General features: G+C 50.4%; 1 protein-coding gene across 6 annotated transcripts in view; it reads right to left on the bottom strand.

Annotated features, from left to right (window-relative positions):
• Positions 1-14,445, bottom strand: part of LOC127584418 (fibroblast growth factor receptor 1-like) — a 164,974-nt gene extending 150,529 nt beyond the window's left edge. For 2 of the 6 annotated variants that reach the window (XM_052041211.1, XM_052041212.1), the window contains exon 1: positions 14,171-14,444. The gene's annotated coding sequence lies outside the window, so the exon portion shown is untranslated. Of the gene's footprint in view, positions 1-14,170 lie in introns of all 6 variants that reach the window. The other 4 variants (XM_052041214.1, XM_052041215.1, XM_052041216.1 and 1 more) reach the window with 4 other exon arrangements.
• Positions 14,446-15,848: the final 1,403 nt, after the last annotated feature.

Genomic DNA, 15,848 nt, shown 5'->3' with positions numbered 1-15,848 from the left:
CAGAGAATGCTAGAAACCCTCAGCGCATCAGGCAGTGTCTGTGGAGAGAGAAACAGAACTGATGTACCAGATCGGAAACTCTTGTTGGAGATTTTGACCCCTGGCTCGTTCCACCACAGACAGTCATAGAACTGTAGTCCTACCTTGGAGAAATGGGGCCTTTGGCCCACCAAGTCTGTGCCAACTTCATTTGCCCAGCTACACTAAACCCATTTGCCTGTATTAGGTCTGTATCCTTTTACGCCTTACCCACTTAAGTATCTGTCCAAGTATCTCTTAACACAGTGAATCTGTGTGATTTCACCACCTCCTCTGGCAGCACGTTCCAGATATCTGTGTGAGGAGAAACTTCACCCTCAAATCCCCTTTAAAATCCTTTCCTCTGATATTAAACCAATGCGCTTTTGTTTTTGATATCATGGGGAAAAAAAATTCTCTCTATCTATCCTATTTATGCCTCTTATAGTTGTTTACACATCAGGTCACCCTTAATCTTCTTTGCTTTAGCTTATCTAGTCTCTCCCCGTGACTGCAGTCCTCCAATCCAGACAACATCCAGTGAAATCGGAGGAACATCATCCCTGCATCTATCCTGTCAAACACTGCACGAATTATGTTTCAATGAGATCAATCCTTATTCTGTGCATTGTTGTTTTGATCAGGCATTTGGGACTTGGTCTTCATGATGCAATTCATTTGCAATGGGAAAGCATTCCTTATCAATTTCCAAAGGTAATCAACTTCACAGACATGAGGCAATGTGAACGCATGCTGCTCTTCACACAACATGAAGCCCCGAGTCAGATGGGACTCACTGTGCCACCATCCAACTGCACCAGAAAGACAGCTCACTAGGAAATCAGCCTGCCACACTGAGAAAGATAAGGGAACATCCCTTTGAGCCCCCTGATCAGATGGTGTTTGGTTGACATGATAAATCAATGACTATCTGTTTTTGGGGAAAGGAATTGTCGACTGCTTGAGGAACTCAGCAGGTCGAGCAGCATCTGTCCGAGAAAAGGAATTGTCGACGTTTCAGGTCGAAACCCTGTATCAGGACTGGCGTTTCTCCTGCAGTTTGTTTGTCCCTTCAGATTCCAGCATTTGCAGTCTCTCATGTCTCCGGCTGCTTTTCGCCCCAGAAAGCTAACACTGCTCTGTGCAGTCTCCGATAGATTGCTCTATCTTACAACTGCTCGGGTTGACAAAAGCAACTTTGTGCAAGATTTACTGCGCTTTCATCTCGAGACTTTGAGGGCAAAGCCCTTGCTGTGCTCCAGTCTGTGTCTCAAGGGCCACATCACTGCGAGGAAAGGACTCGCCTACATTTCCCAGCATGTGCAAACACGCATAGTCTGTGCATACCAAGCAATCAGCTCAGGAAGTCTGTACTTGTGGGCCTGAATTATGAGCACCCAGGCTGTAATTAACAAATTCTATAACCAAAGGCAACAACACATCAGATTTTATTTGCTGTGTTTTTCTCATCTCCCCTGACAGTGGAGCCTCTCAGAACTCTGCCTTTTGGCATGGTTCAGTGGCTGGGGCTCTTGCCTACAAGTCAGTGGGTTGTGGGTTGAAGCCCCACTGCAGAGTACTTAGGCCGAGACTTAGCGCCAGTCCTGGTGGAGGGAACAGAGCCCACAGCATGATCCAAAGAAGCAGCAGAATTTAGAATCTCACTCAAGATTTACCCCTCAACTGTTAACATCAAACTCAGAGGACAACGATCACAGCCAATGACAAGAGCATTTTTACCACTTTTCCACCCCCATTACAAGCTCTCCCTGTGGAACGATGTGGCCTCAGCCACAGCCGAGGTTCGTGTCCCTCGTTCCTAGAGGGAGACTTGAACCCTTGACCTACAGGCTACAAGGCGAGCATGTCACCCACTGAGCCAGGAGCAGACTTTCCGCATGTTCCGTTCCCTCAGTGGAGTTGTGATGATTTGTGTTGGGAATGTCACCAGGTTAGTTCATCAACATCGTGCTCGTATCCTCCAGTCTGACAAAATATCAGAGCCCACCCCACTCTCCCCAACACCCCTCCTGAGCCAAGAGATCCTGAGGCCAATCCTCATGTTGAGAACACATGCAGCTCATATATCAGAGCTCAGGAGGCCCTTCTGCCCACTGTGTCCATGTTGGTGGTTTGGCAGAGCTGACCAAACCAATCTCGCTCTCTTCCTCTTTCCCCAGATGACTGCGACCAACTTCTCCTCTTCAAAATATCAATTCAATTCCCACTGAAGCTGCGTCCAATGTACCGTTGGGCACTGCCATTCAGAATTCCTGGGCCGTGATCTGCAAGCTTCCATGCATTCCGTTCCCACCCCACTCCTTCGACAGGAACCAAGCCCCGCACAGATTCCCCTGATCTATTTTCTACAACGAGACAAGCGGCAGCAAGTGGGACTGCTCGCTCTCAGCTCCTACCTACTCCACAGTTAATGCTCCCTCCCATTAGGCGCTCAGCACTTCACAGACACTGTGTGGGGTCAGCACTCCCACACCTGCCAGGTGCTTGTTTATGCTGGCAACGTTACAAAGCACCGGAGAGAATCGAAACTCTGGGAGCTGCGAACATCGTGGTGCTCCCAGGCGCTCCCTGAATGTTCCTGGAGGGCAGAGAAGAAATCGTCAACAGATCGCGAGGCGCCACAAAACACGGGCGAAGGTGCTAGCAAGTCAGGAACACCCACCCACCTCGACACCCAGCCAGCCCAACACATTCCTCCCACTGCACAGCAGTGTCTCCTTCAAGCTCTGCAAACAACGTATCAACTGTTCAAAGGCAGGCTTCCACAACGAATGTCAACATGTGCAGACAGGAGCCATAGGCTCATCAGCACATGGGAACAGGAGAGACCATTCAACCCTCCAGCAGCTTCTGCCGCTCAGCAAGTTCACGGCAGATCTGATCTTAGCTTTTCCTTCACTCTCTTGCCTGTTCCCTTCATCTGCCCCAATGCCAATGATCCACCCTTCCCAGCCTTGAAATACTCAATGACCCACCTGTACAATTACACAGGTGAGCCGATGCTTGCTGGCTGGAGACTGACTTAGCTACAAAGTGGAGAAGGTTCGGACAGTGGCGACTCTCCCAAAGCCCAAACCCCTCCTGACAAAAACTCAAACGCACAGTCTCCCTCGAGCATGGTCTCAGAATTGCCTCACGACGTTCGATGAGCAGCACCTCACCCCCAATAAATGCAACACAATTCGAGTTAGAAAAACGGCAAGGTGCAGAAGTCTGCTCCTGGCTCAGTGGGTAGCATGCTCACCTTGGAGTCAATAAGGTCAAGGGTTCGACTCCCACTGTGGGAACAGGGAGCGCCAAATCTCAGCTGTGGCCGAGGCCCCATTGTTACAATGATGTGTTAAGCTGAACCTGCGCTCTCTCCACCCCCACTCCTCCGGCTCATGAGAAAGATCCCTTGCTACTAGTTCACAGAGCTGGCCAGCACTGTGCTCCGGATTGTGGAATTGTCCTGTGCACAGGTTAGCCCAGTGACTTCCTTTGTTAGCCCATGACTTGCTTTGGAACATCCTGAGATGCAGGTCTTTGATTCTTTCTTGCTGTGACACATTAGGACCATGCACTCTCAGGTAAAGTTTTCCATGGGCCAAGGCTGTATCTCCCCTGCCTCCTCCACGTGACACCTTCCCACCGTCTTGACCAACGAGCCGGCATTGCTGGACTTTGGCTCTCAGCAGGGGCTGACAGCTCCTGGTTCATTTCCCCCTACAGTCACCAACTGTTGAGGGTAGGTTTGAATTCTGGCACCGGGCTACAATGGCCGGTTGGCATTCCAAGGGATGACACTAAACAAAGTTATACTGAGGCTTTCTTATAGAACCATCCTGGCAGCCACCAAGGCAAACTTCATTACCCAACTGTTTCTGCTGGACCCCCAAATCAGTAGGGCGGCTACCAGTTCAAACGCAACCTCCCCCTCCCCACACTGGGCAGTGTTCCTTGGCAATTACGTATCCAATTCCTCACAGACCTGCACAGCACAGAAACTGGTCCTTCCAGCCCACCTCGTCCATGCCGACTGTGATGCCCACCTACACTCATCCTTTTGCTGCATTAGACTTGTATTGCTTTCCTATCCAAGCGCCTGGTAATAGTATCTGCCTCCATTACCTCCTTCGGCTACTCATTCCAGATACTCACTGCCCTGTGTGTGAAACACTGGCCCCTCAGATCTCCTTTAAATTACCCCCCTCGTACCTTAAACCTGTGCCTCTAGTTCTAGCCTCCCTTGCCCTGGGGAAAAAAGACTCCATGTCCCTCATAGTTTTATATGTGACCTCTATGGTCACTCCTCAGCATTCTACGTTCTAGTGAGAACAAATCCAATCTCTCCTTGTAACTACAGCCTTCCATTCCAGGTCAATCTCTTCTGCACTCTCTCTATTGCTACCACACCTTTCCTGTAGTGTGGTGATCAGAAATGTACATCATACTCTTGAGTGTGATCTAACCAATGTTTTGTACAACTGCAACATGATATCCCAACTCTTACGTTCAGTGACTCAGCCTGTGAAGGCAAGCTTACCAACATGAAAGTTTTCCTCTTCCCTTTCAGCGTGTTCCACATCACAAGAATATCTCAAATTCTGGTTTAAGAGCCTGATGTGTCCCACAGCTAGGGAGGCATTCCTGAGGAGCAGTCATTGTTGTAGGAAACATGGCGGCCAACTTGCCTTCAGCAAGCTCCCCAGAAGCAGCAGGGCTATAATAACTGGAAAACCTGATCTAGTGATGTCGAGCAACGGTCAAATACTAGGAGTTGTTCTTGGCCATTATTCTTCCTAAAAACCCTGGCGTGGAACCTTTGAGGGAGCTTATCAGAAAGATGGCACTCCCTATGTTTTGTATCAAGTGTCAGCCTGGAAGTGTGTCCACACAGCCACTAGGACCCACAACCTGTGGCTCAGGGAGGGGCTTACTTCTCACTGGGCTGGAGCCAACAGTCAATCTGTGCTCAGCACTGCTTTGAACTCTTCCTGGTCCTTGCATAGTTCACAGAAAGTTCAAATGCGCATATTATTTTCTGATCAGTCTACTCACACAATATGTTTGCACATTTTCACTGGACCTTGATGCCACTTGCAAGTGTGGATTACACAGGCATCAAACACCGCAGAGACGAAGGGCAGAAACAAGGGGGTGCTGCCGGCTGCACAGTGCAGCTGGAACTGAAGAACCCTCAGACAGATGAAACCCAAGCCGAGGGTTTTCAGCAAACTTCAGTCAGAAACCCGCAGCACCTCTCCAAGTGAGCAGCATGGGGGAGCAGGGCAACACCTCCAGCTGGGTGAAATGATAGGGGTACAGAGGGCATCATTCCTGCCTACCCATTGTCTGCCTCAACTAACCGGCTCTTGTGTGGGACCTCTACAAAGTGGTGGCAAGGAGGTGCATCTAGTGGGGCCGCTGCCTCCACAGACCCGGGTTCGATCCTGACCTCAGGCACGATTCCGACCTCGGGCACTGTCTGTGTGGAGCTTGCATATTCTCCCTGTGACTGCGTGGGTTTCCCCCTGTGTGCTCTGGTTTCTTCCCACATCCCAAAGACGTGAGGGTTGGTGGGGAATTGGCCGCTGTTAATTGCTCCTAGTGTAGGTAGGTGTTAGAATTGATGGGAATGTGTTGAAAGTAGATTACAGGGAATATTAGAGGGGAGTGAGATTGATCGGTGAGCCAGCACGGGTCAAATGGCCTTCTATGTGGCATCAACCCTGAGGAATTCTTACACTCAGCCAAGCCTGCAGGACACCCATTTCCACGAGCACCTTTAACATCGGCAAGTCTGCAGCTCCCCACTCAGAAGCAACACCTCCCCAGCAGAGCCAGCAAGTCCCGCAAACACCGGACACGGCGTTCATCCGCTCTGGAGGTGACTCCCCTCACAGAGCTGCTGACTTCTACATCTGCCTCCTGATAAGTCCTGCCACATGTTGGGAAACTTCGTAGCCAGGAAATGATGGGGGGGGGGGGGGGGGGGGGGGGTGAAACTCGTTTCTGCAGGGACTCGATGGGCCGAATTGCTTCCTTCCACACTGTAAAACCCACCGATGGGTCCTGACTGTGCTCTTCTCTACACCCAAAGACGTAAAAAAACAAACTGCTGGAGGAACTCAGCAGGTCAGGCAGCAGCTATGGAGGGAAGTGGACAGTGGAAGTTTTGCATCCATTTTCCTCTACAGATGCTGGCTGACCTGCTGAGTACTTCCAACAGTTTGGTTTTTGGACCGTGAAGTTTATATTGCAAGTGCAATTAATAAATACTTGGGAGACTGACTTCCCTTCTGCTTCCCACTTCGTGCACTGCCTGTTAACCTGGGCAGCCCTCGGTGGGAATTTTCTGCCCGTCATGGGAGTGGGAGGCAGCACCCCGAGCAGGCGAAGGGACGCCGCCCGTCTCGAGTGGAGGGAGTGGGTGAGGCATGCCCTGCAGAGCAGGTATCGGTGCAGCCACCATGCCTGGAGAGCTGGCAACTCCCTCTTCACACAGAGGCAGGGGCAGGAGGTCGGGGAAAGGTCGCAAGGTGGTGCTTGGGCACGAAGGGGGGGGGGGGGGTGAAACCAAGAGAGTGAAGCAAACGCACGTCCAGGCTTTCTTCTTGAACCTCCCACCCGCCTCCAGTGCACGGACATCCCATGCCACCCAGCCCCAACAGTGCCAACCTCATTCAGAAGTGGAGTCGGAGTGCCACATCTGGGGAATGAGACACACATCTGCAAGTGTTAAATCAAAGGCTGCTTTAAACTCTGCCTCTCCACACTGAAGCCCAAGCACCATCCGCCCCAGCTCCTCCGCTCTGTTCCCACACCATGCGGCTCCAACTCAGGTTCAGAAAAGTGCAGTGTCCCCAAACCAGATGGATGCTGGCACCACATCAGGACAGACAGCGAGGTACGGCCAGGGTCTCCTCCCTCACCAGCGTCTGGGAACTCTGTGAGATTTGAGGCAGGGTGACCTCAGCTAACACAGCAGGCTCAGCAGATCCTGTTCACCAATCCGTGTGCCCCAGAAGGATGGACAGTGGGGGCGGGCTGAGTGTCCACAGAACTCATCCATCTCAATTTCGGTGATGGTGAGAGTGAAATGGCAGCGAAGGAGAACATTTATATTCAGTTTTTTTTGTAAAGAAGGTAGAGCTTTTTTTTTGTGCCAGTCTGTGTGACTGAGCACATGTGCTGTGTGTGCCCAAGCACTGTGCTACATGAGCTGTGTGTGTAACCATGTGCTTGTGCGCTGGCGTGTGCATGCTTGTGTGTATGCCTGTGTGTGGCATAAAACATATTTTGCCAGAGGACACATATTTCACAGTAATCTTCCTTCTCTATTTTAAAGTTGGATCATAGCCTAAATACCCTCCATTATACATCTGGAGCCTGTCGTCCTGATTTAATTATATGCAAAGCAAGCCTAATTCTTGGGTGCAAGGTTTTGCCAAGAGCTCAGGCTGCGTCTGTCGCATTCACCTCCCCCGCAGGCTCCTCCTTTCCCCTCCGCCCCCTGACCTTGTCGTCACTGAGAGTCTCCTCTGACTGGACGCAGAGGGGGTGAAATCTCGTCCTCAGTTTCTTGTGGCAAAACTGCAACACAGCAGCTGTGCACGGTGTCCGCTCCCATCAATAGAACAACTGGATTGAGGTAGTGGAGTACAATGTGCAGCCGTGCATTCAGTGAAGGCCACCAAGGAAGATTTGTAGACTCTCCACTTGCCAGCAAGAGCAAGAACTACCCACATATTAGTCACCAAGAAGCCTGCTCTAGATGACAGGGAAAACCACTTCACATGGAGAGCAGGAGCTCATTCCAGAGGGAAAGTTTGGAGTGACTAACAGGGGAAATGGCATAAACAATTGGGAATGGTGGCCTGAACTCCAGCACGGACAAATGGCCCTTCTCTCCCACACGACAGTAAACAGCGGCGGAAGGTCCTGAGCTCAGCTGCCCAACATCTTGGCTGGTCCTGTACAGCCCAGCACGGTGCAATAAGTAGTTTGTTTCTGGGGTTCAATCTTGACCTCTGGTGTTGTCTGTGTGGAGTTTGGACGTTTTCCCTGTGACCGTGTGGGTTTCCCCTGGGCGCTCTGGTTTCCTCCCACATCCCAAAGACATGCTGGTAGGTTAAACAAACAATCTGCTGGACGAACTCAGCAGGTCAGGCAGCATCTGTGAGAGGAAAGGAATTGTCAACGTATCGGGTCGAAACCCTGCATTAGGACTGAGAGTGCAGAGGCGCCTCTCCACTCTCCGGCCTCAGTCCCGATGCAGGGTTTCGACCTGAAACGTCGACAATTCCTTCCCTGCCCCCCCCCCCCCCAACAGATGCTGCTTGACCCGCTGAGCTCCTCCAGCAGATTGTTTGTTGCTCCAGATTCCAGCATCTGCAGTCTCTGTGTCTGCTGGTAGGTTAATTATTTACTTCAAGTTGACATTGGTGCAGGTTGGAGATGGGTGGAGCTGACGGGCCCGTGAGAGAGAATCAGTTACTGGGAAGTAAGAGGGGGAATGGGGTTGCTCAGAGAGCTGGTAGGGACTCAGCGTGGGCTAAATGGCCACCTTCTACATCATAAGAAAACGTGAAATGAGAGTCCACTCTCTCCCCCCATCAATACATGCGCAAGTGCTGATCTCGAATATATTGACAACAGCATTCACAGCCCTGTGGGTCAGAGAACTCCAGGGACTGACCACCCTCTGACAGAACCACTGCTATACCCAGGGGCTGAAGCAAAAAACTGCAGATGCTGAAACTCTGAAACAAAAGTTAAGTGCCAGAAACACTCAGCAGGTCAGGCAGCCTCTGTGGAAAGAGTGGCAGCCAGTTTTGATGAAGTGTCATTGTCCTGAAGCATTGACTCAGGTTCTCTCTCCACAGATACTGCCTGATGGTAAGTGAGATCCTTGCCTCAGACTGAACACGTTACAAAACAAGGATTTCACTGGGACCCACCCGGTTTTGTAGCCCACATGACTTTACTCATCCCAGAAGTGAATGAAGAGAAAGCAACTTGGAAAGACTGGGTGAAAAATCCTACACATCCCTCCCCACCAGCTGCATGGAATTCCCTCACCACACAGAGGGCAGCCCACCACCAGCTTTCCCAAGGCTGATAAACACGCAGCATCGCCCACATTTCACAAGAGGTTAACGAGAAAATATCAGACAGCGTGTAAAAGCAACAATCCACCCAATTCCTAGCCAAAGAGATCGATCAAAGTTAGGCCACTTTCAACCCTCGACACTGCAGAGGGTCAACCCGAAGAAAGCAAGTTTTGCCAATTCCTGGGTGGGGAGAGAGCCTGCCTAGCTCACCGTCTCCTGCCCACGTCCAGAGCACAGAATCTCCAGCCTAATGCAAGACCAGCTGCTGCGAGATGCTTTAGCCATTGCCTGAAAGCATGGACACCGCAGAGATTCGCTGGAGTTCTCTGCTCCAGAGGGTTGTGGAGGTAGGATCTTTGGGAGTATTCAAGGAGGAGGTAGATAAATCTTTGAAAGATCCAGGAATTGAAGGCTATGGGGAACTGACAGAGAGGAGGAAGCCTGGGGCAGATCAGCCATGGTCATTCTGAATGGTGGGGCAGGCTTGAGGGGCCGAGTGGTCTACTCCTATCTTTTGATGTTCTTCCTGGTCCACAAGACCACCTCACCCAACCAGAGGTCAACCAGGACGGTGAGTGTGGCGGGCTCAATTACTGATCCAAGGAAGATCTGTCCCCAAGGAAAGCAAAGATGAAGATTGCCTGGTGTGCCTAACCCAGGAGCTCACAGGCCCACATGTGGAAACGCTGGAACCACACGGTGTTCCAAGCCTGCCCAAGTCATGCCTGGAGTTGGGCCGAGCATGACTCTGAGCCCTCCCAGTGAGGATAATGCACTGACACCACCAAATCAATCAACACTTGGTGTTCCAACCGTGAGCTCAGTGTGAAGGGGGAGGGTTACAGTCACTAAGGTAGTTGGGGTATGGGGCCCACAATAAGATATCTTTAGTCACATGTACATCGAAAACACAGTGAAATGCATCTTTTGCATAGAGTGTTCTGGGAGCAGCCGCAAGTGTCGCCACGCTTCCGGTGCCAACGTAGCACGCCCGCAACTTCCTAACCCGTATGTCTGGAATGTGGGAGGAAACCAGAGCACCCGGACAAAACCCACGCAGACACGGGGAGAACGTACAAACTCCTTACAGACAGTGCCAGCCAGGCAACAGGACCTTTCCCTTCATAGAAAATGTGACACAGGAGGCTATTTGGCCCATCACACCTGTGCCAGTAGAAATGTTTCCCCCCCTCTGGCACTGGTCTGTGGCCCTGGAGGTCATGGCTCTTCCAGGACACGTCCATGTACTGTTGAGAGTTCCAGCCTCCAGCAGCCTTTCAGCCAATGAATTCGGACCTGTAACACCATCAGGGTGAAAACATGTTCCCCCGTCCCCTCTAACCCTTCTACTAACAGACAACCAGAGGAGCCACTGCTCACAGCTCCAGTTACACAGGTTCAATTCTGACCTCTGGTGCTGCCTTTGTGGAGTTTGCGTGTTCTCCGTGACCACGTAGGTTTCCTCCCACATCCCTACAAATACGCGGGTTGGTAGGTTAATTGGCCAATGAAATGACCCTGGTATGCGGACGAGTGGTAGAGTCTACGAGGATTTGCTTGGAATGTGGGGTTCCAGGAAAATTAGTGAGAATGGGATTGCTCTGTGAGCTGGCATAGACTTGAAGGGCCGAATGACCTCCCTCCCTATCATAGAGTTTTACAGCACAGAAACTGTCCCTTCAGCCCACCGTGTCCATACCAACCTTTTCTCCTATCCACACTAATCGCATTTACCTGTATTAGGTCTGTGTCCTTTATGCCTTGTCTATTTAAGTGCCTGCCTGTCTCTTAAATGTACTGATTGTATCTGATTCCTCCACCTCCTCTGGCAGCACGTTCCAGATATCACCCACTCTGCTTAAAAAACTTACTCCTCAGATCCCCTTTAAAACTCCTTCCATTCACCTTAAACGTATGCCCTCTTGTTCTTGATAACCGCATCATGAGAAAAAGATTTTGACTACCTTCCTGTTCAAGGAAATATCCAGAAATTAAAATTACCTTCCCTGGTTTTCGACCTCTCTGCTGAGGGAAATAGGTCCTTTCTATTTACCTTATCCATGCTCCACAGAATTGCGTACACGTCACCGGCTGCCACATTACAGGAAGGACATGATTAATCCAGAGAGGGTGCAGAACAGATTCACAAGGATGTTGCCTGGATTGGAGGGCTTGAGTTATAAGGAGAGATGGGACTAGCTGGATCCATTTTCCCTGGAGCAAAGGAGGCCAAGGGGGTGACATGATAGAGGTGTAGATAGGCTAGAGGGTCAGAGTCTGGTTCCCATGGTAAAGGAGACTAAATAGGTTTAAGGCGAGAGGGATATCTTTATTAGTCACATGTACACAGTGAAATACATCTTCTGCGTAGAGCGTTCTGGGGGCACCCCACAAGTGTCGTCACACTTCCGGCGCCAACATAGCTTGCCCACAACTTCCTAACCCATACGTCTTTGGAACATGGGAGGAAACCGGGACACCCAGAGGAAACCCACACGGACACAGGGAGAACGTACAAACTCCTTACAGACAGTTACCTTCCTTGAGAGTTGAACCCGGGTCACTGGCGCTGTAAAGCATTATGCTAACTGCTACACTACCGTGCCTACCGAGGAGGTTTAAAGGGGATCTGAGGGGTGAATTTATCACACAAAGAGCAGTTGGTATCTGGAATGAGCTGCCAGAGGAAGTGGTGGAGGCAGGAACAGTAACATTTAAGAGGCATCGGGACAGGTACTTAAGTAAGCAAGACATGGAGGGGCATGCAATTAATGCAGGCAAGTGGGATTAGTATAGATACGCATGATGGTTGGCATAGATGCAGAGGGCTGAAGGGCCTGCTTCCACGCTGTGCTACTCCATGACTCAATAAAAGTCCCCTCAGCCTCCGAGTTCCAAAGAGGACGAGCCCAGCCTATCGAAGCTCATATCTACAATTCCCCAGAAACATCCTGTAAATCTGATCTGCATGTTCTCCATGTCTTCACGTCTCTCCTGTACCTTGGTGACCAGCGATCCCTCCCGCCCTCCAGCGATCGAGGGAAGTCCCTCCCCAACCATGGCCAATGACCCATGGCCAGTAAGCGTGGCCCCAGCTGATCCCTCACCCACAAGGCCAGTGCTCCGTCCGGCACGTGGAATAAATGACAGAGGTGGGAGGGCAATCAGGCCAAGGTAGAATCAGAGGTTGAGGGTAAAGCTTTCATCACCAATAATGGTGGCACAACATGATGGCTTCTTCCTGGTATCAGTTACCCCTTCTGCCCTCTCCAGTGTCACTGAAGGAGGGGCTGAAGCAGTGACGATGGACAACCTCATCGGTTCGCCGGTCTGCCTCAGGGGAGGAAATCTGCCATCCTCACACATGCTGGCCTCTATGTGCCTGCAGATCCCACAAGGTGGTTAACTGTCTCCTCAGTACAAGGGTCATTAGGGATGTGCAATAAATGCTGGCATTGTCAAGTAACATCCACAAGGTGAGAACAAAAACGTACACGGCAGACCCTCAGCACACACTGCGTGTACAAAACACTGGCTTCCACCGTCCAGTGGCGCCTTGTCAACCCCCCAATCAATTATACAACAACTTGCATTTATATAGTGCCTAAAAAATCACCAACCGTCGCAAAGTGATTTATATTTAAGCAAGGCTGAAGGATCAGCACATCAGGCAGGGAGACAAAGTTTCGGGTCAAAATCCATCACAGAACTCCACCCGACGAAAGGTCAGTGACCTGAGATACCATCCCATCCCTTCCCACACGTTGCCCGACCTTCCAGCACTTTCTATTTTTGTTTCGGATTTCTAGAATCTGCGTTTTTTGATTTCCATCCGTAACGGCCACGGGACAAGGAGATGCTCAGACCCTTGCCTCCCGATCCTGTACGAGATTCCTAGTCCAGCCCGTGCCTGTGTCGGTGTGCCCTCCACATCATCCCCTGCCTGGCTGGTGAACAGGAGGGGGCTGCGGCAAGAGGAACTACCACTAAAATAGCACAAGCACCAATTTGAATTGGACCGACAGGGTTTAAAGAAAAACCTGATCCACACACAATTCCAAGTCAGAAAAAGGGCAAGTGACAACGGCACATGCTAACCGATCACTAATCCCAAAAATGATTCAGGACTGACGAGCAATCACCTTCAGGAGAAGATGTACAAACTCAACATCTGCTGCCAACCTACAGCTGGCATCATTTACCCACTGTGCACCCATCATCCAGGCAGTTCAAACAACTATGATCTATAGGCCTTCAACACTGGGGGGGGGTGCTTTCAAGAGAAAGATGGCACCCAGCCACTTAGGGAGCCACAAGACCAAAGACCCAAAGCTTGGTAACCGAGCTAGGCCTTAGGGATATCTTAAAAGAGGAGCGGAGAGATTAAGGGAACTCCAGAGGTCCTGGCACAGCCACCAACGGTAAACTCGGGTGCTTCAGAAGCCCCAACTGGAGGGCAGAGATCTCGGAGGAGATTTGGAGGGATGTGATTTAGTAGGGAGGAAAGTTTTTAAATCTGAGGCTCTCTCTAACCGAGAGCCAATAAGCACACCAAAAAAAAAGCAAGACCTGATATCACCATAACATTTCCAGGAACAATGGATAATAATTCAATGTATTGGTTGAAGTCTTTTCACCGCCTCCTTTCCCACTTGATCTCAAGAAAGCAGCGAGGTGTGCAGACTTCCAGAAAATACTGTGTGTGAAAGGAACATCGTCACAATACCCTGCCTGGAGGGAAAAAACCTGGGGAGGGGAGGGGAGGGAAGCGGCTGGGAGACATCTAACATTCTCGTGCTTTAAAAAATGGGGTTTCTTCAAATACCTTTCACATTTAGAGCTGGATTGGAAGGGGCTAGAGGGGGATGGAGTCTACAAAGAAAAACCCAACAGCTCCGGGGAGAGACCCGCGCTGGCCGATCTGATACAAAGCCCCAGCAGTTCACTCAGAAAGTTTCAAACTCTTCTCAAAACTTTCCTCCCTCTTTCGGCGGTTTCACCGCAAGGAAACTGACACGGTGTAGAAACTCACTCACCGGGACGGTCCGGAGAGAGCCCTGTTCCGGGCCGGAGTCTTTACACAGGGTTTTCAGGTCCTTTTTGAAGTATCTTCTGCTTTACCTTTTGTTCACTTCTGCCTCGGCGTCCATCGCCACCTTTCTCTGGGCTAGAGAGAGAGGGGGGGGGGGGCAGGGTAGGGGGAGTAGGGACACGTGATAACCCAAAACCCAGACACCCAACACCCTGCCTCTTGGAACCTTTTCAGCAAGTTGCTTTAAGGATTTCCAATACTTGCGGCAACTTGGAATCAGTTTGAGAACCATCCATTTATCCAGCGACCGATGTATCTGGAGATGGGCCAGGAGCTGTTATTAAAATGCGATGATTAATATTTGAGTAATGCAGTTGTGAAAAATGATCCTGGTTACTTTTTAAAATGAATGCAAATAAGCTGCTGTTGCACATCTGCATGGATGAGAATTATTAGTAACCGTGCTAAATCAAACAGGTCCGTTTACCTTTAAAAATGCAATATATAAAGCCTCCCACAAATGCTTTACAACTAATGAGATACTTTTGAAGTGCAGTTGTTGTTGTAAGGTAGGGGGATCTTGTGCACAGCAAGCTCCCACAGACAACACTGAGTGTGGACTGAGGGATAGTATTGGTCAGGGGAGAGTACGCTGCCCCTCAGTAGGTAAGATAAGATACCTTTATTAGTCACATGTACATTGAGACACACAGTGAAATGCATCTTTTGCGTAGAGTGTTCTGGGGGCAGCCCGCAAGTGTCACCACACTTCCGGCACCAACACAGCATGCCCACAGCTTCCTAACCCATACATCTTTGGAATGTGGGAGGAAACCGGAGCACCCGGAGGAAACCCACGCAGTCACGGGGAGAACGTACAAACTCCTTACAGATGGAGGCAGGAATTGAACCCGGGTTGCTGGTGCTGTAATAGCGTTATGCTAACCGCTACACTACCTGTTACCCTGAGGCGGTCTTCACTGTGATAACAGCACCTCACACAGTGCAGCACCACTCTGGGTGACATGCAGAAATCTCCCGAGAGGTACAAAACCACAACTCCTTCCCTGCCAGACCTGCTGAATACTTACAGCCATATTTGGGGTTACCAGGTTAACACCACTCCTTTTCTGTGGAATAGCATATTAAACGAAGGAGCAGGCAGACTTTGTTTCAACATAGAACATAGAACATTACAGCACAGTACAGGCCCTTCAGCCCATGATGTTGTGCTGACATTTTATCCTGCTCTGATATCGATCTAACCCTTCCCTCCCACATAACCCTCCATTTTTCTATCATTCGTGTGGCTATCTAAGAGCCTCTTAAATATCCCTAATGTATCTGCCCCCACAACCTCTGCAGGCAGTGCGTTCCACGCACCCACCACTCTCTGTAAAAAAAATTACCTCTGACCTCCCCCTTATACCTTCCTCCAATGCCCCCTCATGTTAGCCATTGTTGCCCTGGGAAAAAGTCTCTGACTGTCCACTCGATCTATGCCTCTTATCATCTTGTACACCTCTATCAAGTCACCTCTCATCGTCCTTCTCTCCGACCATCTCACTGGAAGTGACTCCTCTGATGACCCTCACTGCAGTGTTGGCCTAGATTTTGTGCCCCAGTCTCTGGAGCTGCCTTGAACCCCCAACACATTGCAATTCCCCATTGCAATTCGCCTA

The sequence above is a fragment of the Pristis pectinata genome, chromosome 29, assembly GCF_009764475.1.
Source record: "Pristis pectinata isolate sPriPec2 chromosome 29, sPriPec2.1.pri, whole genome shotgun sequence".
NCBI classification, from domain to species: domain Eukaryota; kingdom Metazoa; phylum Chordata; class Chondrichthyes; order Rhinopristiformes; family Pristidae; genus Pristis; species Pristis pectinata.
The sequence above is the reverse complement of the archived record's forward strand: the minus strand, read 5'-3'. Positions and strand labels throughout refer to the sequence as shown.